Raw genomic sequence first — 6,366 nt, forward strand, 5'->3', positions numbered from 1 at the left:
GAAGATGAATTACCTGTGGCCTTGATATTGTGCCACAGAATCTCTACACAGTAGGCTCTGCAGAAATTAGACCTCAAGTCTGGAGGTGGGTTTTTTGGCAATGTCGGCTCACAGACTAGTCCCTATTCTCTCTTTCCACTTAATTCAATTATCCTCACATAAACCTGCTGGAGTGAAGAACGGATGTCTCATGTCATGTCTTTTAACTCTGTCTTTTTGTAAGCCAGCTGGTCAAATTAGGGTGGTTTGGTGGAGTGGTTTGTCAATAGTTAATCTTTTTTTATTGATATGGAAGAAAGTCTAGAAACTGTATATGAAAAATTAGTGACTGTGCTGGACAGAGGTGGCAAAAGTACACCCATCCTGTGCCCAAGAGGAAGTACAGATGATACATGTTTAAAAGAAAGACTGGTAAAAGCAGAAGCACTGATCCAAGCTCTTTCCTCAAAAGTGAAAAAGTACAGACTCTGACACAAATATAAAAGTAAAAGTAGCCCTCTGAAGGACATTTCTCCCAGCCATTTCTGTGCAAATCTAACTGAACCTCACCTTTTTGTTGTGGTTGAATCTTCCTGTCTTGTCTGTTTTACCATTTTGTTTTCATTGTTACATCTTTTTTGTGATTTTTGTCTTGACATATGAGATATGAGACATGAGAGGTAATATGTAGTTTTCATCTTATGTTTTTTTCACCTTGTTATCTATCTATCTATCTATCTATCTATCTATCTATCTATCTATCTATCTATCTATCTATCTATCTATATTAAGTAGACATTAGTGGTAGTAACAAAGTATTTGTACTTAGTTACTTTCCATCCTTTCCAGCTATGCTGGACAGAGGATGCACTCTGCTCTACAAGGACTTATGTTTAAAAGATTACATATAAAAATCTTGCAAATTACCATAAACAATACAAAACTGCCTGTGAGATGCAGTCTATTAAATAAAGATGTATGCGTTCAGTAAAAGCTTAATTAAGCTCTTGCACATGCTACATGCGGATTATTGAGGCAAAGCGCCCCAGACAAAAAAGTCTGATTAAAAACAAATAATAATTATAGTTTGAGCACAAACACTCCCACAGGATGTGACCTCGCCATGAACTAATATACACACTGTGGCTAAAATGGGACAGGGGAGGGGAGGGTGCATTTGGGGAGAGCAAATTACTGAAGCTGAATGTTGTCACCTTGTCATTGGTGTCACCACAAACTTATGATTATGCGCTGCATGAGTGAAATAAATGTCAGCTCAACTAAAGTATCGAGTGCACAGGGGAGGAAGAGAAAATAGCAGATAGGAGCAGGAATTTTGTTTATCAAAGTGAAGAGAAAGATGAGAGGGGAACTGGGAAAATATGTTTGTTTTCTTTATTTGCTTAATTTATTTTATTCAATTAATTATTTGGTGTTTATTATCATTGTCACATCTTGCCTAGGGTGCAGTTTAGACTACACTGTGATCGTGGCTTAGCAAAGATGTGATGGATGCTGGAGAGGGACAGAACAGTCTCAGTAGATGATGATAGGTCAAAGTTGTCATCACAGGCCTAACAGCCTCCACAATCTGCCTGTATTCATCACAGATCCCCAGAGTCCCCCCTCTTTCTGCTTCATCACTGTGCCGGCAGTGCAGCTGTAATGGCCCACTGTCCTCCTGCTTCACCGGTAATGCCAGAAATTCAAGCCAAAGGCCATTCGCGATATTCTGCCCTCATTTTGGACGTGACTGACAACTTCAAACCCCACAAAAGGTGTTTCCTCGTGTTTTTCCACTTTCAGCATCAGCGGCAGTACACCCATGGCTTCCGTTCCCGTGGGGGGTTTGTGTATTCAATGACGTCTCGCCACAGAGAATGCTGGAAGATCTAATCAGTCCTGCTTCACTTCACTTGATCTGTTTCCTCAATTAGGTTGCAAGCTTGCAGCTGCAAAACGCTTGTTGCTTTACATAGATTGGCTGGTAAAGTAAATGCAACTTGTTGTAAGGGGAAATATTTGTCTTGGGGGGTTTATAGACCTCCCCCTATAGATCTTCTGTTTATCGGCAAGCAGACACAACATTTTGCTGCCCAAAGCAAAGTATTTACATATGTAATGGATTTGCTCTTATCATGTTGCAGCATCATCATCTGTGTAGCGTATTTTCCCTTTTCTCAAGATACTACTACACAATCTTGCCACAAGTTCATTTGATCAGGTGCCAGCATTTTCTGCAACATTAAAGAGGAGAAACAACACGCCTGTTGCCTCAGAGACAGAAGTTTGTTTCAAGATATTTAATGATGCTTGAATTGACTCATTGCTAAGCCCCTCCTCTGAATAGCAATGGTGCAATCATAGATTTGCAACTGTAACTAGGCACCACAGGCCTGTCAACCTTTGTATGTCTCTACATATTGAAACAGTGTGCATGGGGCCCTAAGAAAACTGATAACTGATTGGTGTCTTATGAGTTTGAAGGGTTTTGTAGTCTTTATCTGCTGTAACATAAGTTGCAAATGTTAGTATGTCTGGCTAACTAGCTTACTACCTGCAGTAATGTTCCATCCAGCTAAAGCTGTGTTAGATACCACTGCATTTACCAAACACATGGCTTATTCCTAGGCGTTACATTGGGATTATTCGTGGGGGTCTTGAGGGTGCACTCTCTTAGGTCTAAGTTGGGTTAGCTCAGATCTTATCCCAGCTCTCTTCCTGGGATGACCACGGTCCAGCTGGTTGGGCTGGGTGACCATCTCACTGTTGGCTGCACTTAATCTAATCACTGTTAATGAGTGTATTCCTGTCGGCTATCATATGCATAATATGTGTCGTATTTCTCTGGCTAGCCAATGTTTGCTGAGATGTAGCTTTAGCCTCATTAACTTTTTGCAGGGCTCTCATTTTAAAATCCACTGGAGACAGATTTCTTAGCTGACTAAAGCAGTTTAAGCATTAGCTTTAGCTACATTAGCCAGCTACACTTGTTGATGGTGAATCTGTTATTATTAAGGACATCACGATTCTCTAAATCCACGATTCGATTTGACTTTGGGTCACAATTCAATTTTTTTTTTTTCGCACTTATAGCTACACCATTATTAGACTATTAAGTTCTGATTTGTATAAATAAAGAGATCATTTGTTTCATGCCCTGAATACTGTTATTTATATTTTCCTTTAAAAAGATAATCTCATATCAAGTGTAATTTAACGGCTATGCTGTGTTGTCTTTGAATTGTATTTTTCTTCAATTACGGTCATTGAAATTGAAAGCTCATTTTGACTGTGCAAGAATGAAAAGCTTGACAAGCATAGCAGCAGTAACTAACGAGGGCAGTTCTTATCTAAGGGTCAATTCCCTTTGTATCTTACTCCATTTTAATCTTAGATGAGGATGATGAGTGATCCTGCACATCCTGTCAGCTGGTTAATATCATCTGACTCTTACTAATCTGACAAAGTGTTCTGGCCATATACACAAACACTTCCTGCTGCTACATGCTGCTACTGTAGTGCTAATTCGTCCCTCCAGTGTCCTCCTGTTCTAGTTTCAAACTACCATGCTTGTGTTGGCATCTCTAGCATTATGCATCATGTATATTCCATATCTCAGCGATACAGTGGGTGTCTGCTGGATTTTGTTCTGTACACCCCTTGGGGTATTTTTATGTGCTCCACTCAGAATCTCACACTGTTTGGATTCACTTGGGAAACACCCTCTAGCACATTTCTGATAAATACAATTGCATATTCATTTGTTGCAAGTAATGGTCCTAAATCATTTACGAAGCTCAAATGCTTTGACAGCCATTGCAGACGCTGCTGTTGGGAATGTACTGCAGTATGTCCTTTTTCATTACCAATAACAAAAACATGAAGCCGGCACTGTAAAAGACGCTCCTGGTGGACATTGTGCATTACAGCCTATACCCCGCAGAGGAATATAATGCTTCATTTAAGCTACTTAACCAGCAGCTGCATGAGAACACATAGAAGCAAAACCAGAGGCATGCTTATGAAAAATAGATATACAAAAAAAATCTGTCCATTCGTTTTGGATAAACAATACCTCTAACTGAAACAATTCATTGCATCATTTGGCTTATCTCCCCCTCATTAGGAGTTAACGTCTCTTTCTCTCTCTCACAAACACTCATGCACACAAAATTACACACACAAACGCGTTAACATAAACACATAAGTTGAGCACATGTCAAAGCGTACTGCAGCACTTTCACAAAACAACATAATGTGGCATAGAGAGCTGCAGTGGGGTGATTTCATGTGAACCGCCTGAACAAACAGCCCATACCAAGAGGAAGTCCCATCACGGGGGTCAGGGTTTTGTTAGGACAGACCAAATATGAGAGTGAGACTGGCGTATCAAAACAACCAGATAATGGATTCTCATTCTTCTGGGGGACAGGAAATACTTCTGCAAGGAAAGTCTCTGTGCTTTTCCAAATAGCCACCATATTTCACAGCTAAAACTAACAACACTCTTACTAGTTTATTATGTACACAGCACAGTCAAATGCAATCAGATACAACAGCCCTGCAATAAATGTTATCTCTGTGAAGGTTTTTGAGTCTGGACTTTTTCAGAGAACCGCATAACCTACATAAGGCTGTGGGCAAAATGATCACAAGGTAACTGCTCTGGAGCTTTCAATCATATCACATGATCTTCCTCAGCAGATGCCAAGAGTTCAAGGAATTGGATGTTCAGATGTCTCTCTTCTGAAGGAAACTTAGCCTACAACGCCCAAATTAAATTGAAAGCTGTTCTTTAACCATTGGAGTATATCCTTTTTGAAAGGTAACAATGAAGGTTTTCCCCTACAATCAGAATCATTGAGTGCCACTGGCATTGAGTAATAGAAGTTTGAACACAATGAAGTAGAAGGTTTTTATTTCAAAAAATATGCCTGCAGATGACCTATAACTGTGACTCGTTAGCTGGAAAACACTAAGGGACAGCAGCATTTAGCCTTACCACAGAAAATACATGATTAGACTTGTTTGTTTAAGGGTAGGCCTATGATTAAGCATTTTCTATTAAAAGAAAGGCCATTTGGAGACCCGTAAAAAACCTGGCTTCAGCGTAACTGAAGCATATGTACATTGCAGTGCTATACTTTCTTTTTAAACTATACTGTCAAAAAGTGCTATGGTGGAAAGCAGTACTAGTAACTAGCTAAATTTAGATGATTTCACAGTCAAAGCTTTATATTACATATAAAAACTTCACATGCAAACTCTCCTTGGTTGTTGTTGGCTGTGGACAGAACATGGAAGCTCCCGTTGGCTAAAGTGAGGCGTCGATCGATCACTGCAGCAGCCATCTTGAGACTCCACACAAAGATTCATGATAGTTTAAAAATTGAGATTAAAAGTTGATTTTTATTTTATTTTCTTTTTATTATTATATTGCAAATAATGAAAATAAAAATGTGAAGTAGTGAACGATGTTGGATCAACCACTGATATTAGAAGTGAGATTACCTTTAAAGCAAACACCTGCATTGCAGCTGATCTGGACAGAAATCGGACTGAAAAAACCTTGAAAAATCCCAACTTTCAGCCTGCTCCTTCTCTAATTGACTTTCTGCTTGTGTGTGTCTGCACCTGCGTGTGTTGTCTTTTGTGTTTTCTCTCCTTTCATTCCCTCCATCTCGTTCTTTGGAGACTGAATCGATTTCTTGGAAGGTGAATCCTCATATTTCTTACTGAAGTAGATTAGCTTGTAATTTTTGTTCACACTTGAATGACTTTGTGTTAAAAGTGACTACATATTATCTCGTCTTTTAGTAATATAAGTGTGATGAAGCTTGTAATCACTTCAATAGTATCATCCATTAGTTTATATTTCCATTTTAAAATGACAATGTGCAACATTGCCAACTCCAGTCATTGTAACTATTTGGTTATATAAATCCCTTCCTTTCCTGATAAAAAAAAGAATATTACTTTTTATGTAGTTCTATAAGCTCCTCTCTCACCGTTGCAACATGGTGTTGTGTTCCATGTAATGATTCTTCATACATAATGTGATTAGTTTCTGTTTGCTGCCAAAAGAAGTCAGATGAATTGTCAAATATTCATTGGAAACAAAAAACAGTTTGAAGAGAGTGCACTTGTACAAATGAATGAATCTTTTGCTGTGTGTGTGTGTGTGTGTGTGTGTGTGTGTGTGTGTGTGTGTGTGTGTGTGTGTGTGTGTGACAATAATGGAAACGTGATCCAGTGAGATTATTTTTCTACACACATCTCAACTTGTCAGATTCTGGAAACCCGACTACAACATGAAAACTAGTGTGACTGATTCATTTATGCACAGCACCAGTACCACCACCCAGATGCTGCATTCACTGTTTG

Source organism: Lutjanus erythropterus, chromosome 1 (assembly GCF_056507025.1).
Source record: "Lutjanus erythropterus isolate fLutEry1 chromosome 1, fLutEry1.hap2, whole genome shotgun sequence".
Classification (NCBI taxonomy): Eukaryota; Metazoa; Chordata; class Actinopteri; order Lutjaniformes; family Lutjanidae; genus Lutjanus; species Lutjanus erythropterus.